Raw genomic sequence first — 25538 nt, forward strand, 5'->3', positions numbered from 1 at the left:
GCCTCGCGGAGCATGCTGGGACTTGTAGTTGCAAGTGGCCTAGGACGGCGAGCAGCGGGGCTGCGCAGGCCCAGCTTCAGACACTACATTTCCCGGCAGACCCCAAGTTGGGTCCGCCCCCGGGCGCGGCACCGCGAGCCCCCGGGTACTAGGCTGCGCGCATTGTTCTGTTCTCGCATCGCTCCGGTTAGCGGTTGTCTCTCTCGGTTCACCGCAGCCTGACTGGCTGGGTTCTCAGCCCCTACGGTTACGCGTCCTCGCTCTCTGCCGGGTAGGGCGTCCTTGGCACAAACCTTTGGTCTGGCTCATATATTTCCCCGCCCCCCGGGGTGCAGGGCTTTTCCTTGACTCCAGGGTTCGTGGGCTGTGCTGCTGCCTCACTGCCCCAGAGCCTGAGAGTCTTGGAGGTCGAGGGCTGAGACTCGGGACGCGACCGGCTCTCCAGATGCGGTTCCTTCAGAACCTCCCCAACAGAGTTCGTGTTCGTGTGTGTATAAGTAGACAATGTTCCCGCGCGCAATAATGTTTATTGAGCGCCTACTATCAGATGCTGTACATTATTATCTGTAATGTATATTTAAAAAAATCACAACCACTTTTCCGGGCAGGGATTATCATCTCTGTTACGCTGTTGAGGAAGGAATTAAGTGCTAGGAAATAGAAGCAAGGTCGGAACTTAATCTTTCTAGCTTCAAATGGAGCTTTCTCCATTTTTCAAAAGTCCCAGAGGACATAAGTAGCGGAGCATATAGAAGGAGCTTTGGTTATTTATTTATTGGTCTGTAACTGACGTATCATATTCTTGACCCATTTTAAATGTTCTCTCAATGGTTCTTAGCATTATTTACAGAGTTGTGCAACCATCACCACAGTCAATTTGAAAATATCTTCATCACTCCTAAAAGAAACCGTGTACTTTTTAGCTGTCACCCCCAATCCCGCTATCTCCTCCAGCTCTTAGGCACTAGTATAAATGACATCATCTATGTAGTCTTTGTGACTAACTTCTTTCACTTAATGTTTTCAAGGTTTATCCATGTCATGACATGTATCAGTACTTCACTTATTTGTAGCTGAGTAATATCACCTTGTATGGATGTGATACATTTTATTTATCCATTTTTTAAAGATTGTTTCTACCTTTCAGCTATTACGAATAGACTTGTATGTACAAGTTTTTGTGCGGACATATACTTGCTTCTCTTGAAGATATATGTATATCTTGAAGATACAGATATATATATATGTATGTGTGTGTGTGTATATATATATATATATATATATATATATATATATATATATATAATTGCTAGGTCTCATGGTAACTATGTTTAAACCATTTGAAGAACTGCCAGACTGTTTTTCACAGCAGCTGGCCCATTTTACAGTCCCACTAGCGTTGTATGAGGATTCCCATTTCGCGACATCCTTATCAACACTTGTTATTATCTGACTTTTTTTATTATAGCCATCCTATTGGGTATGAAGTGGTATATTGTGGTTTTGATTTGAATTTCTCTGATGATTAATGATGTTGAGCATCTTTTCATGTGCTTTTTGACCACCTGTAGATCTTCTTTTTTAAATTATAGTTGATTTGCAATGTGTTAGTTTCTGGTGTACAGCAAAGATTCTTTTCCATTATAGTATTTTTTAATTGAAGTATAATTTTACAATGCTGTGTTAATTCCATTATAGTTTATTACAAGATATTGGATATTGCTCCCTGTGCTATACCATCTGTATTGGTGAAGATGGAGAAATGTTTATTTGAGTCCTTTACCCATTTTAAATTAGGTTATGTATATTTTTATAGGAGTCTATGAATTTATTAATACATTGTTGTGGAAGATATCTGTTGTTTTTGTCTGCCTAACATTCTGTTTCTTAGAATTGACCTTCCCTACTTCTGTTGGTCCCCCTGGGGCTGCCAGTCATACAAACTTTCCCACTCTGCCACAGTGATTGGCTCAAGGAGAGCAAATGACACAACTAGAGCCAATCAGAATCCTCCTCTGAGATTTTATTTATAAACTGAGAAACTATCCATCCATTTTGAGGACCCAGGGATGTGCCTAGACATAGTTTGTGTCAGCCAGTGGAAGGGTTAGAAGGAAAAAAAGCCAAGCGTTTAAATAAGCAAAGGCAGAAAGTAGAGAAAGAGAAAAGTCATATGACTTGGAATAGTGTGGCTGAGGCCATCTTCTCCCCTGGATTTGCCATTATGTAAGCCAGTAATTTTTTTAATCTGTAGTAAATCTGAGTTGAATTCTCACAACCTAAGGACTAATAGTCTTCCCAGGGCCTGTAAACCTTGGTCCAAATCTCTCAATAGGGGGAGCTCTCACTCCAGAGAGTGAGGTCACATTTCAGGTGGAAGAACTCTCACATATATGGCAATTTATTAACACTGGCTTCAGGAATGGAGACCGCAATGGTTCTTGAGCAGCAGTGGGAAGTGGACCAGAATGAGCACAGCACGCGAAGGTGGTTCACTGTGAGGTGTGGATTGCGGGGTCGGTGGGCAAAGAAAGATCAGTGGTGAGCACCAGAAGTACTCTCTTGAGTCTCATCAACAGCAGCCCCTCCCTGGAACAAGGCAGAAGGGCTCCAGAATAGCCACTGCAGCATAAAAATTAATTTGAACTTAAGGCATTTGAGAATAGGCTTTTTCCCCCTGAACTCCATTAATCTACCTAAATGCAGAACCTCCCTACAGAACTCAGTTGTCGTAAATCCCCTCCTGCAACCAGAGAAAATTGACTAGAAGTGGGCACCACACCCATGCGGACATTGTCACAAAGCTGTATCTCCCATCTGCTTTTGTAAGGATTAATTTATCTTTCCTGAAGGTCATTTGTTTTCCCATAAGTGCCATTTCTCCCCTTCCCCTATTAAGAAGTCATTTGTTTTCCTGTAAGTCTCCCCTGCCCCCTATCCTACTAAGATGGTATATAAGCCCAAATTCTAACTGCCCTCCTTAGTTAGATTTTTGTGAAGTCCCCCAAACATCATACGTTCATAAATTAAAATCTATCTTTTTTCTTGGTAACCTGTCTTTTGTCAGTTTAATTCACAGGCCCCCAATGACAATATAAGAGTGTAGAGGAAGTTTTTCCTCCCCAACAAGGCTATGGCAAAGTCAGCTTCTGGACCTGGGGCAAATTTGGCAGAAAATGTGAGTTCTAGGGCCAGACAACCACAGAAAGGAGGGAGAAAGAGCCTAAGATCCCAGGATAGATACAGTCCTTGTAATTCTGGGTGAGCTTTGTACGATTCCTCAGGGAGGACAAAAGTTTTCCCAGTTGTGGATATTGGAAGCAACCACTAGGCTGAGGTGGTGGCATTAGTTTACAGTCAGGATTCTGAGTAGTGATCAGGTGTTATCTAGGTCTTGGCTAGGAAGTAGGAATAGGGAGATGTGAGCTCTCAAAGTTGGCCTCTGAGCATTAGCTTCCTCACCTGAGATGTTTACGTGGGCCCAGCAGGTGATGAAAACTGGCTTGCTGGTGGGAACTGTGGCAAACTGGGGAGTACCAGCCTCTGTCTACAAAGCTACCATGACTGCCAGGGAGAAATGTGGCACTTGTCTGCCAGAGCCTCCAACATTTCTGAAGAAGTCAGATATTTAGCTCTTTTTTAAAAACAACAACAACAACGTGAAATCTGATCTTCAAATGTGGGCAGTTAATTTTGTTAAATTAATTAAACAAGGAGGACATTAGATTGAAGTGGCTCTAATGCCGCGGCAGCCTACCGAAGCAAACTGAAGTCTAAGTCTGTAAAGGCCTCAAGGTTATGAAATCAAAAGGCTAAAGACAACCAATCACAAACAGCCAACTAGGCTTTAAGCCACAACCAATCAATAATTGCTTCTGCCTCTCCCCAGCTCTAGTCAGTGGAGCTCTCCTAACCACTTCTGTCTCTGCCTGATTGATTTTTCTCAAATAGACTCTTAAAAATGTTAATATATCCTAGTTTATCTTTTAACAGTTCATGTAAAATTTAAAGACAGTATTCAAATACACATAGGCATCTGGCCTATGGCCCACTTGTTTGTGATCTCATCTATTGTATCTGAAATCCAACTGGCTCACAATTTATGAAATTCCACATGTGAACTTCCTTCAGCTTGTTTTCCAAAGTACTTCTACCTCTGCCCCAAGACCTCCTTTCTCACAGTTAGACGTAGGCACCTGGGAGTCTCCCCTGGGATTGAAACTGTGCGTTTCCCACCATTTCAGTGTTGACTGCCCAAGCTGTGTTTCCATCCAGTTCTTGCTGATGTCTAAATCTTTCCTACAGATAAGTCATTTATTTTATTCTTCTCTGGCTTCGGTTTTTTTTTCCCTCCAAGTGTACACTTTGTCTAGATTTTTAAAAATAATTTTTGAATAAGCACATCATTTAAAAGGTAGAAATATCAACTATATTATTATCAACTATATTCCAGTATAGTCGATAATAATGTAATATGTTTGTATGGGTACAGATGGTAACTATGGTGATCATCTTGTAATGCACAGAAATATTGAATCACTATATTATGCACCAGGAACTAACATAGTGTTGTAAGTCAGTTATACTTCAAAAAACAAACTCGTAGAAAAGGAGATAAGTTTTGTGGTTACCAGGGCCAGGGTGTGGGGGATGGGGAATTGGATGAAGACGATCAGAAGGTACAAACTTAACAGTAATAAGATAAATGAGTACTAAGGATGTGATGTGCAACGTGATTACATGATTAATATAATTGTGCTGCTGTATATTATATATGAAATTTGATAAGAGTAAATCCTAAGGGTTTTCATCATAAGGAAAAAATACACCCTTTTATTTTGTATGTGTGTGAAATGATGGATGTTCATTACATTTATTGTGGTAATAAGTTCATGATGTATGTAAGTCAAATCATTATGCTTTACCCTTTAAACTTATACAGTGCTGTATGCCAATTATATCTCAATAAACCTGGAAGAAAAAATTGGATATAAATATCATGCAGTGAAAGTGACCCTTTCTTTTGTCCCCCCACCCATGTAGAGCCCCTTCCTAGATTTCTGGAGGCAACCGTAACCTCCAGTTAGCAGTTGCTTGTGTATCTTTCCAGAGAAATCATATGTACATGTATGTAAGTACACACATGCACACATATCTATGTATACACAAATGTATTTTGCACATTATACATGCTGTTTATACTCTATACCTCATGTTTTCTATGTAAACTTGTATCTTGGACCTCCTTTCATATTAATATGAAGCACCCTAATTCTCCTACAGTATGTATGTCCAGTCCCCTTAGCCCTCTTTTGAAATGCATTGGGGTTATTTGTAGTCTTTTGCTTGTACAATTAATGCAGCAATGAGTAATCTTACAGGAAGTCATTTTGCTGATGAATATCTGTCATCTGGCCTCAATTAAGAATTCTATTTAAAAATTATTCTTTTGTACGCTCTTAGATTACTCCCCTGGGAGATGCTAGCTGTATGTCATGAGGACGCTCAGACGTTACTGTGGAGAGGCTGATGTGGTGAGGAACTGAGAAGAGGCCTCTTGCCAGCCATCAGCACTAACCTGTCAGGTACGCGGGGGAGCCAACTTGGAAGCAGCCCCTCCAGCCCCAGTCAAGCCTAAGGTAACTGCAGTCCTGCCAACACCTGACTACAGCCTTCGGAGAGGCTCTGAGCTGCAACCACCGAGCTCATGTGTTCCCGGATTCCTGAGCCACAGAAACTGTGAGATAGGAAATATTTAAGCTGCCACATTTTAGGAATTTGTTATACAGCAATGGTAACTAGTACAGGAAGTGATGTGACAGAGCCACGCCTTACAGGGGGCCTGGCCAGAGAGACAAGAAGCAGGAAAAAAAATTAGGAAAACATTTGCCTGAGTCCAGCCAAGAGGCAATGGAAGTTCTATGATTAGAGAAAAAGATTGATGAGAGAAACATAGAGGAAAAAGGAATATGAGAGACACAAGGAAGGAGGGTAGTCCAAAGATTTCAAGCCTAGATAGCTAGGAAGATGGTGAGAATATTTCCAACATAGGGAACAGTGGAAGGAGAAGCAAATGGATGGGAGAGAAATGGTTAACATTCAGAGTAATTGTATAAGGTAGATATTTTTATTTTCCCCAGTTAAGAATTTGAGGCTGAGGAAGTTTCAGTGGTGGATTTGATGTCGTAGAGTTAGGATGCAAATCCAGGTCTATATGCAGAGCGCTTTACTGTTGAACATGGGAAATTTGAAGGCTGGTGAAGATGTTGTTTGGGAGAAAAAAACTGAACATCAGTGAGAGTGAACAGGGTAAGGGACATAGATTTGTAGAGTTATTTGGGAAGATGGTAGATAAAGCCATAATAAAACATGAGATTGTCAAGAGAGAGGGAAAGGAGGGTACAGAAGTGGGAGAAAAGAGAGCCACGGGAGTCGCAGCACCCAGAGGAGACCCTCAGTGGACCAAAGCCCTGGTGCTTAAGCCAGCACAACATGCAGGGATACATCTTAAAAAGAGAAGGGTTTGCTGGGGTAGGGATGAGAATCATGTATGATGATAATGTTACTGATCCGCTCACCTGACTCAAAGCAAAGCCGATCTGCTGACACTGGGCTGTGCTGAAGGAAGGACAGAGTTTATTGCAGAGCGCCAAGCAAGGGAGCAGGAGGCAAGCCTTAGATCCACCCCAGCTTGATCATTAAATTAGGGGCTTTTTCAAAGGGGAAGAACAAAGAGGCTGGAATGAATTAATGTCTTATAACATTTCTTAACCATAGTTTTGGGAGTCGGATGTCTTTGGTTTACAATTCTCTGGCCAGGTGGTCCATGGCTCAGGATGTTAGCTCATCCAGCTCTGGGGAAACAACCTGAGTTCATACGTTAAGGATGATATTCTGTAATAGCAGTCTTAGTATATTAACGACGTCATCGTCATCGTCATCGTCATCGACAACAGCAGTTCCAGTTATCCGACTCTGGTTGATGGTTGCTCAGTTAGCAAAGGATTGAAGTCACTGGGGACAAGAAACGGAATAAAGGTTTGGATAGAGAGATTAATCATAAACTCAGTGAGGGAACCGGGTTTTAGGGGCGCTCAGCTTCAACAATAAAGTGCATGAAGAGTCATCTACTTGAACAGCACTATTTCCAAAAATGACTGATTCTAAGAGCACTAAATGCTATTGCACCCTTTGGAATCACTTTTCAGTGATGAGCTTGGTATTCAGGTATTGCTTTCCTGAAGCCAGGGGACCACGTGGGAGTTTCCCTTTGCCAAAGAAAGGAGCTACAGAAGGATGGAAAGGGAATGGTGTGATGGGAAAGGCAGCTGAAATCCCCTTGGTCATAAAGGCGGTTGGTAGAAAAATAATAACAACGCTTTAGTGAGAAGTAAGATTCATAACCATTCAAAGGCCTGACGTTAATTATAAGGAATTTTAACATCGGAGGTAGAAAGCCTGAACTGAGTGTCATCTTCCATTCTAAGCAATGATCCTTTTCAAGATTGAATAACTGTTAATAGATATGTATTTGCATAATGACTTTTTTAAAAATTCTCAAAATTGTCTCCAACTAATTGCTTTAGGGTACCTATGTTTTTTTTTTTTTGTTCTCCCACCACCTCCATCTCAATTCCACTGATAAATACAAATTAGGCAATTAGCTTTTTCCAAGAACAGTGCTGAATTTATTGTAAGAGATTTTAAAATTTTGAATTAGCAAAGAGAGTGAGAAATTCTGCTGGTAGAAAACACAGGATCAGAGAAAAAAATCAGAAAATATTCTGGTCCCTTTTGATTATAAGGACTGTGGATGTGGAGAGATTCGGGAGAAGCTGTCGTTTTTTGGAGGGAGGCTTGCACCAGAACATTGTTTGACTCCCACGATGTGAGTGTGGCATCATCCAAAGATGAGGCAACCAACTTTCTTTGCTTAAGTTCACCTACCACCTCTATAAGACGCATTCACTGATGTAAGCGGAAAAGATCATGGAAATGGTATAAAATGACTGAAGGTTAGAAGCTGTGGGATCAGGCAATGAAATAACTCTCTGATATTAGATTTTCCCCTCATCTCGGAAGAAAAGCATCTTTCCACTGTCAAGTTACCTTTTTCCTTCTTTCCGTACCCTAGAAGCAAGTCACGAAGCTCATACTCATGGCTGGGAGGTGGGGGGAGGGGCAGGGGAAGAGTGGGGGTTAAGTTTCATCTCCTGGAGTAGGGAGCAGTTACATAAATTGCTTGAAATCCTGTAGGGGAGAGTTGTCTCTTCTCCATTTATTTAAATAGTTAATCTTTTATTTATATCAGTATAGACTCATGGATATTTATTTTATGCTTTGGGTAATCATCCATTACTACTGTATTAACCACGTGCTTCGGATGCTTTGACGTCTGGGTTCTTGCTGAGCCTGGAGGGGTTGCCCCTCCCAGGGATAGCCAATTCCTAGAGACAGTGTTCTCCTTCGAGTGTGCCTTCCAAATGTAAACCACCTCATCCAGAGCCCGCATCCCCACAGCCTCTGTTGGGTTCTCAAGCTCAGGGCTACTGTTCCTTTGCCCTAATTAACCAGGTCCAGGTACCCTTGCTCCCTCTGCCCCCTGATCAACCCTGGACCTTCCTTGTGTGCCCCTCTGCAGTGTGGTGTGCCCCTCTTCTTAGGAACTGTGAGTAACAAACCATCTTTAAACAGGCAGTCACCTCTTGATCTGCTAGCCTTCACCATAAATGAATAATAATAAAATCTACATTTTAAAACTCCATATTTATTTTATTGTTCAAATTGTTCCAACTTTGGTTACTGGGAGCTCTTTCAGATTGGTTCCTGTGTCCCTTTCTCATCCTCCCTGTCCTCTTGTTTTCTGAGCACGTCCTTACTTTCTGGTGCAACAAGATGTTTCTGACCTATATATCTCCTGCCCGATGCTTTGAATCAGCCATTTCTCCAAGAAAGCCTTGTTCCTTTTATTAGAGAAAGGTATTGCCACTGATTTTTGTAAATAAAGCTTTATTGGAACACAGTCATGTTTATTCAATTTCATATGGTCTATGGCTGTTCTTGCAGTACCACAGCAGAGCTGAGTGGTTGCAAGAGACCCGACAGCCTGAAAAGCCTGAAATGTCTATTATCTGGCCTTTACCAATGTTATCTAGACTTACTGTGTGATCATTTCACAATACATACAAGTATTTAATCATTATGTCATACATCTGACACTAAGACAAAGTTTTATGTCAATTATAGCTCAATAAAAAAATAAAGAATATGTAATTATCATAAAAAAAAAAAGAAGTTTCCTGACCTCTTCTTAGATAAAGGTGATTGTTGTGCTTATCTCTAGGAATATAGAGAGGTCTTATGGAAGTCCGAAACGTGAACTAAAGTGTCCGTGGGATCTGATAGTAGGAGTAAACACTACATTTTCTTCCATGGCTTTTTGGTTTTTATTGTGCACTTCCCCTCCATGCCTTTCCTCTCTACCAGGTGGTTCTCACTGCCCCTTATGTAGACTGCTAAATTGTCGGGGGAAACTCCCCTTCTTGCTAGATTGGAAGGCAGGAGATTTATGATAGGGAAGAATTTATAAGAGTTGGTACCCCCACCCCCAGGATGGTAAAGAGAGCCACGTACACCTCTGGTCATGTAAGCTAGGCCCAGCGAGCAGAAGAAAAGAAAGCAATTCCTTCTCAACACAATTACTCTTTTGCAACATGTCAAACCAATGTCATTTTCAGGAAGCCTCTCTTTTCCCTGTATATGATTAGACCTTGTAGCTGAGAAAAAAACAACTCACCTTGGAGAGTGTTTCCTGCTTTTTAGGCACATTTCTGAAGAAGTCAAGTACGTCAAACACTGGGGATTAACCTCACCCTCCCAGAGGCGGCAGTGACTAAGCAAAGCACAGTCTCTCAGGTGCTCCAGTTTGCAAGTCCCTGCAAAAGACAGAAAGGACTGTCCTCTTCCTACAGGGAGAGCAGGGGTTTCCTGAGGGAGTGGGCAGGCATGGGGGCACCTGACTAGGGGGTTCAAAGAGAGGCTGCATTAGCTGGAGAGAGGTTGAGGAAAGAGGGAGAGAGGGAACATTTATATTAGACTCCTTCCTTTTGAAGACCTAGTCTGGAAAGCTTTTGCTATTGTGTAGTAGAATAAAGAATAAATTCCAACGCAGTGACAGCCTAACCCTGGGTGATGAACATCTATAGATACCTCACTTGTAGCACAGTGTGTGTCTGGTAGGGGAGACCAAGCAGCAAAGATTCTCAGGAAGGAACAGTAAGTGCTGTCTGCTTGCTCCAGTGAAGAGGCCAGGAGACACACCTGCAGCATCAGGGCAGAGTCTCCCAGCACCAAGACAGTCAGACTGCCTTTTTCCTTAGGGCAGAAAAGAAGAGATTTACACTGCTTTGCTCCACATGCTTCGTATTCACCTACTGCATAAGGGACCTGATAAGGTTGCCAGGTTTAGCGAGTGAAAAATGCAGGACGTTGAGTTATATTTGAATAACTTTTGAGTATAAGTATGTCCCATACACTATCTGGGATATACTTACACTAAAAAAAATGCTGTTGTTTTTGTTGATCTGAAATTCTAATTTACCTATTTTTTATTTTATCTGGCACCCCTATGCCTGGCCTGCAGTCTGCTTCATAACCTTTCAGATCAGCTCACAGAGCTGCAAGAAACTTCATCCTGGATCTCTTGAGAGAGAGAGCAAAAGGCAGAGGCAGAAAGCACTGTCCCTGTTTTGGGGAAGCCCAGCAGACCAGACTGTGATAGGCTGTTGGTCAACATTCAGCTGATCCTGTCCTTTCTCCACGTCTGGTTTAACCAGCTGTGGCCATGGTCATGGGCTGTTGGACAGTGTGGGAGCACATATAAAGTTTAGGTAAACAGAAGGCAGTTAAGCATGTCACCATGTGTCTTAGTGCAGGGATGTCTGCCAGTAGGCTTCCCTACTCCAGCCTTCCTCCTCTGCCTCTCCTCTACCTCAGGCCAGAAGAGTCCTTTTTTCTAGTACCTCTAACCTCAACTTAATGCTGGTCCTTCTCCTCCTTTAGTCTGAAGACTCTCAGATGTGACTCACGTTGTTTTGGCCCACTTAACTGCCTGCTGACAATTGCTCTTGCTCCTGTCAGGCTGACCTTCTAGCCTGCTTCTTTTTCTGCACAAAATGTGGTCCCTGTTTTCGTCCGTTCACTCAGATCCCTTAAGGGTCAACTAAAATCACTCCGTTCTGTGAAGTCTTTCCCACTCTAGTCTGTACTGTTCTGTCCTAATTTGATGAATTGTCCTGTGTACATCATTATCTCAAAAGTTTAACTGCCCTATGTTTATTTCCTTTTTTTAATTGAAAATCAAAATTATAGCACTAAAAATTTTTAATCATTCAATACCAATAACCTAAAATGGCTTCTAAAATTTTTTGAGGAAACTTCCAAATTTTATAATGTGCATGTATCATTTCTACTCAAGAGGATGATTAAACCAGCTTAGAACACATGTCCACCAGGTAGTGTCCATTCCCCCATGCCTTTTAACCAATGGCTGTGGTGAGAGGAATGAGCTACTACATTTGGCTGGATTTAGATCACCCTGTGGCGACAGGATTAAATACTGTGATTTGACAGCTCCACCAGGATGAAAATCAGAGTTGGCAAGTGGAAGGGAGAAGTACAGTACCCCAAAGGAAGGAAGGTAATAATTGGCAGAGAGAAACGATAGCTGTCTACAAAGACCAAGACTCTTCTGAGTTTTGGTAGAATGACCCAATCCTCTTGAATCTGGTCGTCCTTTGGTAAATTGAAAACAAAATTTTTGCAACTAATGCCTTGAGGACCTAACCCTCAGGTAATGGTAAATGTCAGAAGACACTAATTTGAAAGACACTGATTTTACTTAATTATACCTTCTTTCCTTTGAGCATCTGGATGAATTTTATAATAATCAGATGGTATGAAATGTCTAAGAAGGATTATTGTTCTTTTTCATTTAAAGAGGAGGACATTCAGTCTTGAAAGAATGGGACAAAAAATTAAAAGGCCTGTCCAACGACATTCACTGGCCCATTGCCTGGGGTAAGTCAAAACTTTTCAGCCTTGTATCTTATATTCTCCACAAGGGAGGTTTCTAAAATTCAAAATATCAGTGGATTTTTATATTGAAAGATGACTGTGGGGTGTGCAGTTTTATTTGTTCCCTCCTCGACCCCCTTCCCCGAAGTGTCTTAAATGAAAAGACTTCATTCACATCCTTTCAGGAATAAGGCAGAAGGAATGTTGTCTAAATTGAATGAATACACCCACAGAAGAAGGAATAAAAGTTCTGCTTCCAAATCTGTGCGGTAGGTTTTCCTGTCCACAACATTTTGCATTCACACAAGTCATAAATCTGTACTCACGTTTGTGTTTCTAAAGTGTCTATTCTCACATCATGCAGTTGCTGTGAACAGTTAGCTGTTAGAGTATTACCACCCACATCAGAGGGAGGTGAAGCGAAATATTCTTTCCTTGCTTTCTTTTGCCAGCTGGTTTCTGACTCAGAGCAATTAAAACAAAAACAAAAAACTGTGTTGTCTTCTGAGCCCTGTGTCTAACTTTGGTTATTTCCTTGCAATGCATTCTTTGAAAATTTATTTATATTTTTGAATAGATAGTATTTTCAAATAGTTCAAAAATTTTTTAAAACGTTCAGTATAAAGTCTCACTCTCACGTGTTTCACTACCTTTTCAGGTCTCACTGCCCCACACCCAGTGGTTACCACTTTTGTCAGATGTACACAACTTGTATAGCTTTTTAATATACATGTGGACAAATATGAACATATATATTTTCATTTTATCCCATTTAAAACAAAAGGGAGTATTGTTCTAAACATTGCTTTTTCACTTAGCATTGTATGTCAGAGATCTTTCATATTGGTAAATAGCTTCCTCATTCTTTTTTATAGTTGCATAGTCTTCTATCAAACGAATATACCATATTTTTTTAATCAGTGCTAATTAATTTACATGTGGATTTTTTCCAGTCTCTTACAAAAACTGCTGCAATGGTTAAATCTTATACTCAAGTCATCTGTTACATGTACCAATACATCTGTAGGATGAATCCCAGAAACAAGGTTGCAGGGTTGAATAGTTAACAAATTATCATTCTTGTAGTGTTTTCTTAAAACATTACTACCATTCTTCCCTTTGTGAATTCATCTTTATTCTCCCAAACTCCCTTTAGACATTAGCTACTCTGTGGAAACTTCCTGATCCTCTCTCTGAAGATTGTCATTTGTTCCCACGTCAGTGCTCTCACTGCTTCATATTGGTACCCCCATTATAGCTCTCAGCCCATTGTACTGAGGTTATTTATAGGGGTGGCAGTTACCTTCGCTGGTCTATAATGTTGAAAAGCAGGAATGCTGCCTGCTAAATTTCTGCAACCCTAGGACCATAGACAGTGCCTAGTGTGCAGTAGATGCTCAATGCAGATGGATGGATGGACAGATATATGGGCAAATAAATAAATACGACCAAATTCCAATATTACTGGGAAAAGTTCCAAAAATTATCCTATGGAGAACCTGGGACAAATATCAATGTTAAATATCAGTATGTGTTATTATGCTTTAAGAGTTGGCTTGGTTAGGTGAGTTGATTGGAAGAGAGGTTCTGAACGAGGAGCATGACACACTGAGTTCAGATAAGCAGTCAACAGTTGAGATCTGTACCATTTAAGGTTCATATGGATGCAAGAACCAGAAACAGATCTTCTATCACTTAAGCAAAAATTAGATTTATTTTGGAAGCTTACGACCGAAGGCAGAGCTAGACAGCCAGGTCTCAGGAAGGGGAGTAACAGGGTCTTTAGATGGAAGACAGCTTGTGGGTTTCTCTCCTGAACATTGCCAGAGATGACTCAGCTCTCACCACTTTCTGTCTCTGGTTAAATTCTCAAAGTTCCCAGGAAAGAATCTGGTAGGTCAGCAGTCTCTTCGCTTGGATCATTCAGGCATAGTAAAGGACAGAATGGATAACATAGGCATAGCCTTTTTTGGGAAACAATTATGTGCCAGGCTGCCATTGTAATTTTTGACTACAGAGGAACCAAGTGGGTTTCTTGTCAGGTGTGTATGGCGTGTGTATGGCAGAATGACAAGGAAGCCAGGGAAAAGTAGAAACCAGGTCAGTGGGGCAAGGAATTGGATAGGAGCAAGCAGAAGCCTAGACATCGAGACCTGGGCAATAGGTCAGAAGTAGACTGGCAGACAGATACGCAGTTGGAGTCATCTGAGCACATCTGGCCCCAAGTCCAGATTGGCTTTGGGAACTAGAAGAGGACTGATCCCGCCCTTGGGAGATGAGTTGGGAAGCTAGCAGGAAGGATGTGTAGGCTGGGCCTGGTGTTGCCTTCCCCCCGCAGGCCTGCAAGGCCTGTACTTGCCCAGCTTCAAGACTGAAGAAAGAGCCTGCAGTCGGCGACAGAGACATCAATGGTTTAATGGTTGGGTGATCTTACATGTCTAAAGCAAGGTCCTGGAGTGACACCCCACTGTGCATGGGGGATGTAAGGCAAAACATGGCAGCAGTCTTTGCTCTTGGTGTCAGGGGGAGGGTAGCAGTTGTAGGGAGAATTGACATCAGGTTGGCTCATTGCTTACCAGGGAAACCAGCAGAGGGGCACGCCCCCTCACCACCCAGCTGGGGCAGGGGCAAGGAAGTAGGAAGTTCAGTCCTGTGAATAGGGTGTAGGTGAAGCAGGCACTGGTCGAGCAGGGGATGTACAGAGGTCAAAGGAACAACCATTTGATTGGCCTGACCATACTCTCCACCCCTACGTACTTAGCAATACCCATAACATCTTAGTCCACCCCTCTTCTGCAAAATTCCTGGGGTCAGGTATGAAGAGGGACATTGCAGCCAAGCACACAAATACAGTACAGACAACAGCAACCAAGGGGTATCAAGAGTAAGATACGTAGTATGCTGAGAACAGTCATTTGCCAGGATGTGGGTAAATTTGAGCCAGCAGCTTACTGGGTCAATGGAAAGGTAGTCAGTCATGGCAGCATCCTGTCCAGTTATAAGGAAGGTAAGGCCACCACTGGTTTTTACAGTCCCAGAGCCACCCCCATGGGAAGGGGAAGGCCTGGCTGTAAGGGAAACATTCTGTTGGTCCAGCCAGGAACCAGCAGTCACAGTACAGGTCTGCCACCCCATGTTATGTTGAGCACCATCAGAGGTGGACCCATTAGGTCTTTTCAAACAAAAATCCAGTTAATTCACTAGTTGCACTTGTGTGTCCAGAAGCCAGCCTGTTCTATTCCACACAGCATAGCCCAGGGGGCTCATGGACAGTAAAGTTTACCCACGGGGGTCCTTCTGATGTACTGGCATGTGGGACAGGAAGGTGGTGAGAGTCCTTCCCCCTCATTGTCAGTCGTCCCCACGTAGTCACATTCGCCAGGTCAATTTTTCATGAGGCCCGGAGGAGAAACGATGGCATCTCACTATAGACCCAGAAATGACACTCATTTCTCAGTGAGGCCAGTATTGCTGCTCAATCCTTGAACAGACGTCCTCTGCTCAGGCTAGAGGTAAAATGTAAGACATCTAAAAGGCACCGTACAGGGGCAATCATGACAATGAAGCAAAACACAAGTAGTAGCAGCATTCTGAGATAATACCACAGCCACTTGTGGTTTTTGTCCTGGTCTGTAATACAGTTTGGAAAACTCAAGTTTTCAGTCATACAGGAACACGTCTAAAGTCACATTTACAGTGGACCCCTAGTTTTACCTGGGATGTCTGAACCACAGCTACTCCGTTTTGATTTTCAAATGCATTCCCCTCCTCAAGGCCAAAGCAGATGTACCATGCATGTTCAGTAGACCACAGAACAGGCCTCTCTGTTCAGTAAAATTTAAGTTAAACCTTGTATAAGCTAGAATGACTTCCCCATACCTCAGTTGTACAGATTTTTCCCATCATTTCCCCTTTTGATTGCAAACCTTTCAATAGAAAGCACTGATGATCAAAATATTTGTCTCTTGAAGCTGGGGTGGTTCAGTTGTCTGCCCTAGGTCCAGATCATGTCCCTTGGTGCTAAGCCTCCTTTATATTTGCCTAGTTATCCATGTTGGGGGAAAACTAATCAGATATTGTCAACAGGTTCAGAGGTATGTTGCCTGGGAAACATTTTAAAGGCTATACATGTTACCAATTACACGTATATACATTTTAGAGGCTATACACATATATCAGTTGTTATACAAGCATTGTACATGTGCTTTTAGTAACAGACTTAAACCAAGCAGTGTTATACATTATAAGTAGTTATACTCTATGACAACTCCATTAAGAATTTTTTCCATCCTGAACGTCAAGGCTAACACAATAATTTTCATAAATACAGACCTTAATTAGCAGAAGGAGAATTTAACGGCTACTGAAATATCATATTTTTCTCCCTAAAATTACCCTCATCTCCACCAAACATGGCCAAATCAAGACAAATTTGTTTGCAAAATGTCTGGTCAATTGACCATATAAGCTTTTCCAAACTGGCTGTGGTGGAACTCCTCAGAAGGAGTCACAGATTGAATTCCCAAAAGGCCTCTCAAGGCCAGGAAAGCCATGCCAAAGGCCTGCCATCAGGCTTCACCTTGATGGATTTCTCTCTTCTGGAGGTCCCCAGAATATTGAGGTTCCTGCACATGTCAGGAGACAAGTCTTTCCCATTTCCTTGATAAGGCTGCTTGGAACCCAAGAGTCTCCAGTTTTTGGAGGGCCCAGGCAGAGAGAAAAGGAAAATGCTTCAACTCTACGCATGGGTGTAGTTTACCAAATTGCTATGTCAACATTAATTTGAGGGAAGGGCTTTCCTAAACCTGGAAAATACAGATCAAAACCATTCCAGACAAAAGCCATACAATTTATACCATATTCACCAGTTCACATAGTAACCAGTCCTTTTGTTAACTTTTTTATAAAACTATCAGGTTTTCCATTAGGGTTCTTTAATTTCTTACCCAGATCAGTGATAAGATCTAAAATTTATCAGAGACCTATACTTGTCAAAAAGTCCTTCTTGAATGAATCTTCTTGAAGATGAAACTTTTGCAAAAGCGTCAGAGTACAACAATAACTGTGTATACATGACAAAAGACTTTGAAAGTCACGGTTAAACGCCTGATTAGAATTGAATCGATAAAGAACCTTCGCTACGACCCTTAGAATTATGACTGATTGTAATCTTAACCCTTAAAATCCTTAATCTCTGACAAAAACCAAAAAGCAAGTAATTGTAAACTGTTTGTCACACCAGCATTTCCTGATTTGAAATCTTATGCTTTAGTCTTCCTCTCCTAAGAAGGCAAAGGTGGGTAAACTTAGATTCACCCAGCAGTTAATGTTCCAATATTTTATCCTATTGGAAATGACCCAGATAGTCAATGAATTCTCTTCATTTAACTTAGTTTCAAGTTACCAAAATCTGGAGAGACTATTTTAGATAGACATTCCCCAAACATAATTATTCCTAGAGAGTTTAAAAAGGCCCCTCGTTTCCCTTCACTCTTAGAGATCACACACGATTAGAGCAAAGTTCCTGAGAACCCAGGTTGATCATTTACATCTCAAAGTCACGGGAAGAAATACCAATTCCTTCTAGAAAGCTAGCTTAACCAACTACAAAAGGCTCACTTTGATACAATAGCAGAGCCATCAGGGGCCTTCATTGTTCTCCACTCTCTTGGTGGCCCCCATTCATCAAGGACAGCCAGTCACCACAGGGCCCCACACACTAGTGGACGGCCACCCCGGGGTTTGCCCTGCAACTTTTGGGATCACCTCTGGAACTTTTGGGTCCCACATAAGTGGACAGCCCTGCAACTTTCCATTCCCCGCTCTTTTTCTCAACATCTCAGCACTCATTGGAGTTTCCTCCATCCCCTGGCTGCTCTGCCAGTTGTTGGGCTGCACTGCACAGGCCTGCAAGGCCTGCACTTACCCAAGCTCAATACCAAAGAAATAGCCCAGAGTCGGCGACAGAGACATCAGTGGTTTAACACATAAGGGGATCTTACAAGCAAGGTCCTCCCGCGGCTCCCCACCATGCGCGGGTGACGGTGGGCGGAGCGGGCTGGCAGGCTTCTCTCAGGAAAGGGGGAGGTTACTAGTTATAGGGGGAATTGACGTGAGGTTGGCTCATTGGTTACTGGGGAAACCAACAGACGGGTACGCCCCTCACTGCCCCTTTGGTAAGAACAGTCAGCAGCTGGGGCGGGGGCAAGTCTGCAGGAAGGTCAGTCAGGTGAGTCGGGTGCAGGTGACGCAGGCACTGGTCAAGCAGAGGATGTAAAGAGAGCAAGAGAACAGCCATCCCGAGGGCCTGACCACGCACTGGCCTGCACCTGTCCTCGGCGCAGAGCTTGGAGCAGAGTTCTTCACTCACATGCATTTCTCTTCACTTTCTGGGCAGCTGGCAGTGTGAAGGACTGGCCCAGCCTGCCTTGATCCCACCAAGTCTACCAATGACAGTGCTCATGTATTTCATTGACTCTCAGCTATTGGTGCTTATTATTTTTTTTCTAGATGTTGTTGTTTGGCCTTGAATCCAACTTATATGCTGGTGTGACTGAGGAAAGGGAGGTAATAGCGTTCATTTTATGCCTATTATGTTCCAGACATAGTGATAGAGATCTTATATGCATTATTACATTTTTAAAATATCTTCAAAATAGCCCTTTGAGGGAAGGTTTAGGCCCCTTTTCATAGATAAATTAACTGAGACAAGAAAGGTGTCAGTCTGTTCAGGCTGCTGTGATGAGATACCACAGACTGGGTAGCTTATCAACCACAAACATTTGTTCCTTACAGTCCTAGGGCTTGGGAGTCCAAGATCACAGCACTGGCAGATTTGGTGGCTGGAAAGTTGCAGGGTCGTCCAGTAATGTGTGGCCCACTTCCTAGACAGCCATCTTTTTGCTTTAACTTCATATGGCAGAAGGGCTAGGGACCCTTCCGTCTGCTGCTTCTTTAAAAAGGGCTCTAATCTCCTTCCTAAGGGCTATGTTTTCATGACCTAGTCACCTCCCAGAGGCCCCGTCTCCTCATATGATCACCTTGGGGATTAGGTTCCAACATACGAATATTGTAGGGACAAACGTTCAGACCATATCAGAAGGTCTAGTAATTTGAACAAAGTTCCCTTAGACCCCAATGTTCATATTTCCTTCTTCACAGCACTCTTTAGACTCTTTTGGGTCTTGTCACCTGCACACTGGGGCCTGTTTGTTTTCTTGATGATGACTGAAAGACAGCCAGGCTGTCATGGGCAATGGAATGTCCTTGGAATCAGGAAACCTCAACTCTGGGCTCAGCTGTGTTACCAGTTAGGTGGTGGCTTAGTTTCCTCATCTGTAAAGTGAGGGGGTTGAATTAGCTGACATCAAGGCTATTTTATTGCTCTAAGAATGCCAGGCCTCTGGTTTCGCAGTCTTTGAGGCAATTAAAGATCACTTCTGCTTTAGAGAACTTTTATTTGGTCTGTAGCTATATATGCCATACTGGTCCACATTAGCCTCTGCAAAGATATGTTGTATCCTTGACATTCTTCTTCCTTCCTTTGCCATCGCTTCCCCGGTGATACCGTACATGATTCAGGGAAGCAGACTTGTGCAGCGCATCAGTGTGGTCTGGCGTTCCCAAGGAATCTTTGACCTCACCTATACAGTTTCTCAGGGATAAGGTACACTGACAGTTTTACTTTCAGGATTGGTCCATAAAAGTTATTTTGAAAGTTTCCCTTCCATTTTTAGTAGTGAAAATTGTTTTTCAAATGACATTCTATTGAGAACTCCAAAAAGTAAACCAAATGTGACTGAATGTGAAAAGAAGTTATAATATCAACAGCTGAGAAAAAAAAAAAATCCTGCTTGGAGAAAAGTGGTGTTGGGATTGGAAAAGACTTTTACAGATAGAAAGTGAGGCTTAAACTTTCACGCAATAGAAATGAATGGAAATTTGCAGGTGGGAAGGATAATAAAGGAATATTATAATGAGCTTTATGCCAACAAATCTGACAGCTTAGATAAAATATCCAAATTCTTGGAAAAACCTAACTTACCAAAACCAATACAAGAAGAAATAGAAAATCTATATAAACCTAAAACTGATAAAAATATTTATATTTGTAATATAGAAAACCTCAAGAAAAAAACTCAGGCTCAAATGATTTCACCTGTGAGTCTGTCAAAAACTTTAAAAAGGAATAATACCAATCTTACACAACTCTGAGAAAAAAGGAAGAGGTAATACTTCCAGAATGTTTTTTGAGAAAACCCTGATAACAAAACCTGACATGATCATCTCAAGAAATGGAAACCATGGACTAGTATCTCTCATGAACAGAGACACAAAACCCAGAACTAAATTATTAGGAAACTGAATCAAGAAATACATACAAGAGGATAATACATCATAACCATGTGTAATTTATCTAGGAATGAAATGTTGTTGGTTTAACATTCAAAAAAAATCAATGTAATTCATTGCATGAACAGAATAAAAGTTTAAAAAGTTACAGCATCTCAATACATACAGAAAAAGCATTTCACAAAATTCAACATTCGTGCATGAAAAATTTCAGCAAACTACAAAAAGAAGGGGGTTTCGTTAATTTGATAAAGAATATCTACAAAAAATTATAACTAACTTTATACTTAATGATGAAAGACTGAGGCTGTGAACAAGGCAAGGATGCTGTTATGGACTGAATGTTTGTGTCCCCCCCAGAATCATGCATTGAAATCGTACCCTTTAGTGTAATGATATTAGAAGGTGAGGCCTTTGGAAGGTAACTAGGATAAGATGAGGTCATGAGTGTGGACCCCTCATGAATGGGATAGCGTCCTTATAAGAGTCAGGAGAGAGCTTGCTTTCTCTTTCTTTCTACCATGTGAGGACACAAGAAGTCAGCCACGTGCATGCAACCTGATAGTGGGCTCTCCCCAGAACCCGACCATGCTGGCGCAGCGATCTAGGACTCCCAGCCTCCAGAACTGTAAGAAATAAGTTTCTGTGGTTGATAAGCCATCCAGCTGATGGAATTTTGGTGTAGCAGCCCAATTAACTAAGACAGATATCCAGTCCTACCACTTTTATTCAGTGCTGTATTGGAGGTCCTAGTTTAATAAAGTCAGAAAAAGGAATAAAAGATAAAAAGATTGGAATAGAGGAAGTAAAAACATCACAAACAACCTGACTGTCTACATAGGAATTCCTAAAGAAAATACGAAAAAGCTACTAGAACTAATAAATGAATGACCAAGACTGTAGGATGTAAGATGAATAATAAAAAATAAACTGTATTTCTAAATTATAGCACACAGCAATTGAAAGCCAAAGTTAAAAATCAATATGTTTTAAAATGTCATCAAAAATATGAAATCTTAGGGATGAATTTAAGAAGTAAGTGTCAGACCTGTACACTGAAAACTATAAAACAGTGCTGAGAAGTGTAAGATCTATTTAGGAGATGTTTAGGGGTCAGTAGACTCGATATTCTTAAAATGTTAATCCCACCCCCTCAAATTATCTGTAGATTGAATGAAATCCCAATCAAAACCCCCACAACTTTTTTATAGACAATAATCAGCTGCTTCTGGAATTTATTGGGAAATACAAAGGACCTAGAATAGCCAAGGTCATCTAGGATAAAAGCAGGACAAACTTGGAAGACTTGCACTTCCCAATTTTAAGGCTTGCAGTGCACCATCAGTAAATCAAGACAGTGTAATGTTTGTCTAATGATAGCAATTGAACAGAATATCAAGTTCAGAAATACAGCCACGCATATATGGCCGCTGACTTAGAAAAACATGTTTAACTGAAGTATAGTTGGTTTTTTGCACTTTTCTGTCTGCTTGTGTTGTGGGGAGGTAGTTACACTTGCTTACTTGTTTATTTATTTCTTAATGGAGGTACTGGGGCTTAAACCCAGGACCTTGTGCGTGCTAACATGCACCCTACCACTGAGCTATACGCTCCTCTCTGGCCACTGATTTTTAACAAAGGTGCCAAAGTTCAACTCAGGAAAGCTGGATCTGCATGCAAATATACACGTATGAAAAAAAAGAAACTTGATCTTTACCTCACACTATTGATAAGAATTAACTTGAAATGCATCATAGATATAAACGTAAGATCCCAAACTGTAACATTTCTAGCTGAAATAAAGGAGAAAATCTTTGTGATGTTGAGTTAGGTAGTGTTTTCTTAGGTAGGGAACAAAAGCATGATCATAAAAGAAAAGTTAATAAACTGGACTCGGTCAAAATGAAAAATTCCTCCTTTTCCAAAGACAGCATTAAGAAAATGAGTGACAAGCCACACAGGGAAAATATTTGCAAAATTCATCTCTTATAAAAAACTTTCATCTAAAATATATACTTTACAATTGGGTAAGAGACACAATGCAATTAAAAACGGACAAAATATTAAAACTGACATTTCACTGAAGAATTCTTAAAAACTGGCGAATAAGCACTTGAAAAGATGCTGAACATCATTCATTATTCAGCAGAGAAATGAAAATTAAAACCATAGGAAAATAATATACAAACTGCTAGATTGATAAAATTCAATGAATGCAATACTGATTTTTGGCAAGGACCCAAAGCAACTGCTACCCTGAAAAACTGTTGTAGTTTAAAAAAATAAAGTTAAAATACACTTACCATACACCCCAGCAATCTTGCTAGATGTTTTCCCAAGAGATATGAAAACATTTGTCCATTCAAAATCTCAGATGTTCATAGAAGGTTTATTCACCATAGCAAAAACTGGAAATAATCCAAATGTCCGGCAACTGATGGATGGATAAACAAACTGTAATATTCATTTAAAAAAAAATCACAAAAACCAATTCCATTCCCTGCAATGAAGTATTACTCGTAACTAAGATGGAACAGACTGCTGCTACACGCTAAGACAGTGATAAATCTCAAAAGCGTGCTGAGTGAAAAAAGAATATCTATTTCTGAATGCATCGTGGTAGAAAATAGATCAGTGGTCGCCTGGGGAGGGGAATGACTGCAAACTGGCATGAGTCACTTTTTGGGTCGATGGAATGTTCTGTATCTTGTTTGGGGTCATGATTATAGGCTGTCTACATTTGTCAAAACTTACCAAAATATGCACTTAAAATGGGTGAATTTTATTGTATGGAAATTACATCTCTGTAAAACTAAATTTTAGGAAAAAATATTGCCTTTACTGAAAGGAACTATTTTATTTATTAAATCAAATAAAGTGTTTACAGCTTTTTTAAAAAAAATATAAAAAGCTTCAATTCGTGTTTAATAATACTCAGAGTGAAACTCTATAAGACTTACTAGAAAAAAAGAGACAGAGAGGCTCCTTAGAGAGAGGTACCTGGGAAAGGATCCGCTGGGTTTAACCGCACCTCACAGTAGGCCTGCACTCCCTGAATTTCCTAGGGGGTTCCTTATGAACACATGGCGGTCAAAGTAAGGCTCCCTTGCCCCTGCTGAGCACACCCTAGTTAAATTAAGATACCAAAAAAGAGTTGCCAGGTATCTTCACTCCACACTCAGAACAGCCCCAAGGGAGCATACTTGTAAGTGGAAACACAGGCTGTGCTCAGTCCTGGGCTGGCCCCAGAGGGTTCCCACAGAGCTGAATTCAGCTCCCCTAAAGATCTGATCTAGAAAGAAGATGGAGTGTAATGAAAACCAATCTCTTGGCAAAAGCTGCACATTACCATTTCAGAATTTTCCAGAATGAAATAACGGTATCATATGTTGTCATACCCTTAGGGAGATGCCCTTTAAATTAGGTCTTAACACATGAAAGAACCCTTCCTTAGGGGAGAACCAGAAGGGCAGTCATTTCTTAAAGGACTCCAAATAAAACAGCCAATGAGCTAAAAGCAAGAGCCAGCAATTAGGAAGGAGAGGACACGTGGGATTTGGTTTCTTTAGCCAGCTTGACGCAAGGCAGTTCCCAGTGGAAACCTCAGATCTCAGAGCCAAGCTCAGCCACTGGCAACTTGGTACAGAAAGATGATTTTGTGGCTTAAGTCACTTGACCACTCTGGGTTGGCCTCTCCTGGTCCTCTCTTCCCCAGTCATTCTCTTTAGTCAAAGTTAATAATACCTGTCTTGATGAGCTTTTGTGAGGCTTAAAGAGAACTCATGCAGGGCACCTTCGCACAGCACCTGGCTCCAAGTAGTTTAGTGACTGGTAAATATTATACATAATAGGATGTTAAATAACACATGTTGAATATTAAATAGTAAATATGATATGTAAGGGATGTGTGTGTGTTTTCTGTGGCCCTCCACATAGGGAAGTGATAACATTGCAGAATTTATTTCCAGAGGGTTAGGAAAGAGTAGGCAACTCATCACAATCGAGATGCACTTGCCTTCATCCGGAGACGTGGAGGGGAGAGATCCCCAGCAATGGGGATGTGTTCTGTTTGTCCCTCTAGATCTAGTAGTCTCCCCAGAGGCTATCCCTTGAGAACTCTATTACTTGAGCTCTTTGGCTGGCTAGCTACCAGTTGGGTTTCGCCAACAGAAGCACTGGCAGGAAACCACTGAGCAAGAGGAGGCAGTTCTAGGCATTTCTTCCCACTGCCTCCTTGCATTGGCATTCTGTCTTTGGCAACATTTACATTCTTCCAGGACTATACTATGGCCAGGCGGCTCCTCTTTTGCAATCTTAGTCCTGGCTGGACTCTGATGCTCTTGTTCCCTTCCCTTGCCTTCTCCTACCTGGAGTGCTAATGGCTTCCCACTGTCACCAACCTGTGACATCATCCCTTTAACCCTGAGAGCTCCTCTATAAACAGGGCCTTCATTAGATTCTCTTTGTTTGAACCATCTGGGGCAAATGTTATTTTCTGCTAGGACCTTGACTGATCAGTGGTCTTCCAAGAACTCACCAATGTATTCTTTAGGGAGAGATAAAACTTTGATCATCTGGCAATTTCAAAGAGTGCCAGCTAGTTAACCATAACAGTGCAAGTGATAATTTTCCTGGAAACATAAGAAACACAGGTAGTGAAAAAGAGGTGGAGGAGTAAAAGCCCAAAGTGGGAGGAAGAGAGAAGCTGATAACATCTGGCAATAAGGCAGAGCTGGGCAACAGAGGGAGAGGCCCCGGCTTCACATGAAGTTCAAAGTGTGACCTATTACATGAGATGTGAAATATTCAAAACTGACCAGGGGACGTTGCATTACCTGACAATAATTAGAAAAGCTTGAGGGCCTGCTTCCATTTTTATGCAGGAGAAGAAGAACAAGCCCCAGTGAGTATATTTGAAAGGAGAGTGGGAGATAGATTTGCTTATTCTTGTATATCAAGAACACACTATTCAATGTCATGCGTGTATCATGACAACTCTAGAAAGATTTAGTTGCACAGCGTCGGTATGGAGGTGGGGCCCAACTGGGATTTTGGCTGCCTTCCTGTTTAGCTCTAAACTTGTTACCAAATCATTAACTTATCATACTGGG

At 41.5% G+C, this 25538-nt stretch overlaps 1 long non-coding RNA gene across 1 annotated transcript in view; it reads left to right on the forward strand.

The window, feature by feature from the left end:
- Positions 1-142: 142 nt before the first annotated feature.
- LOC116280207 (uncharacterized) overlaps positions 143-25538 on the forward strand; it is a 46297-nt gene continuing 20901 nt past the window's right edge. The window contains exons 1-3 of the long non-coding RNA XR_012071663.1: positions 143-271; positions 5464-5585; positions 11999-12078. This is a non-coding gene — a long non-coding RNA (uncharacterized lncRNA). The remainder of the gene's footprint in view (positions 272-5463; positions 5586-11998; positions 12079-25538) is intronic.

The sequence above is a fragment of the Vicugna pacos genome, chromosome 4 (assembly GCF_048564905.1).
Source record: "Vicugna pacos chromosome 4, VicPac4, whole genome shotgun sequence".
Taxonomy (NCBI): Eukaryota; Metazoa; Chordata; class Mammalia; order Artiodactyla; family Camelidae; genus Vicugna; species Vicugna pacos.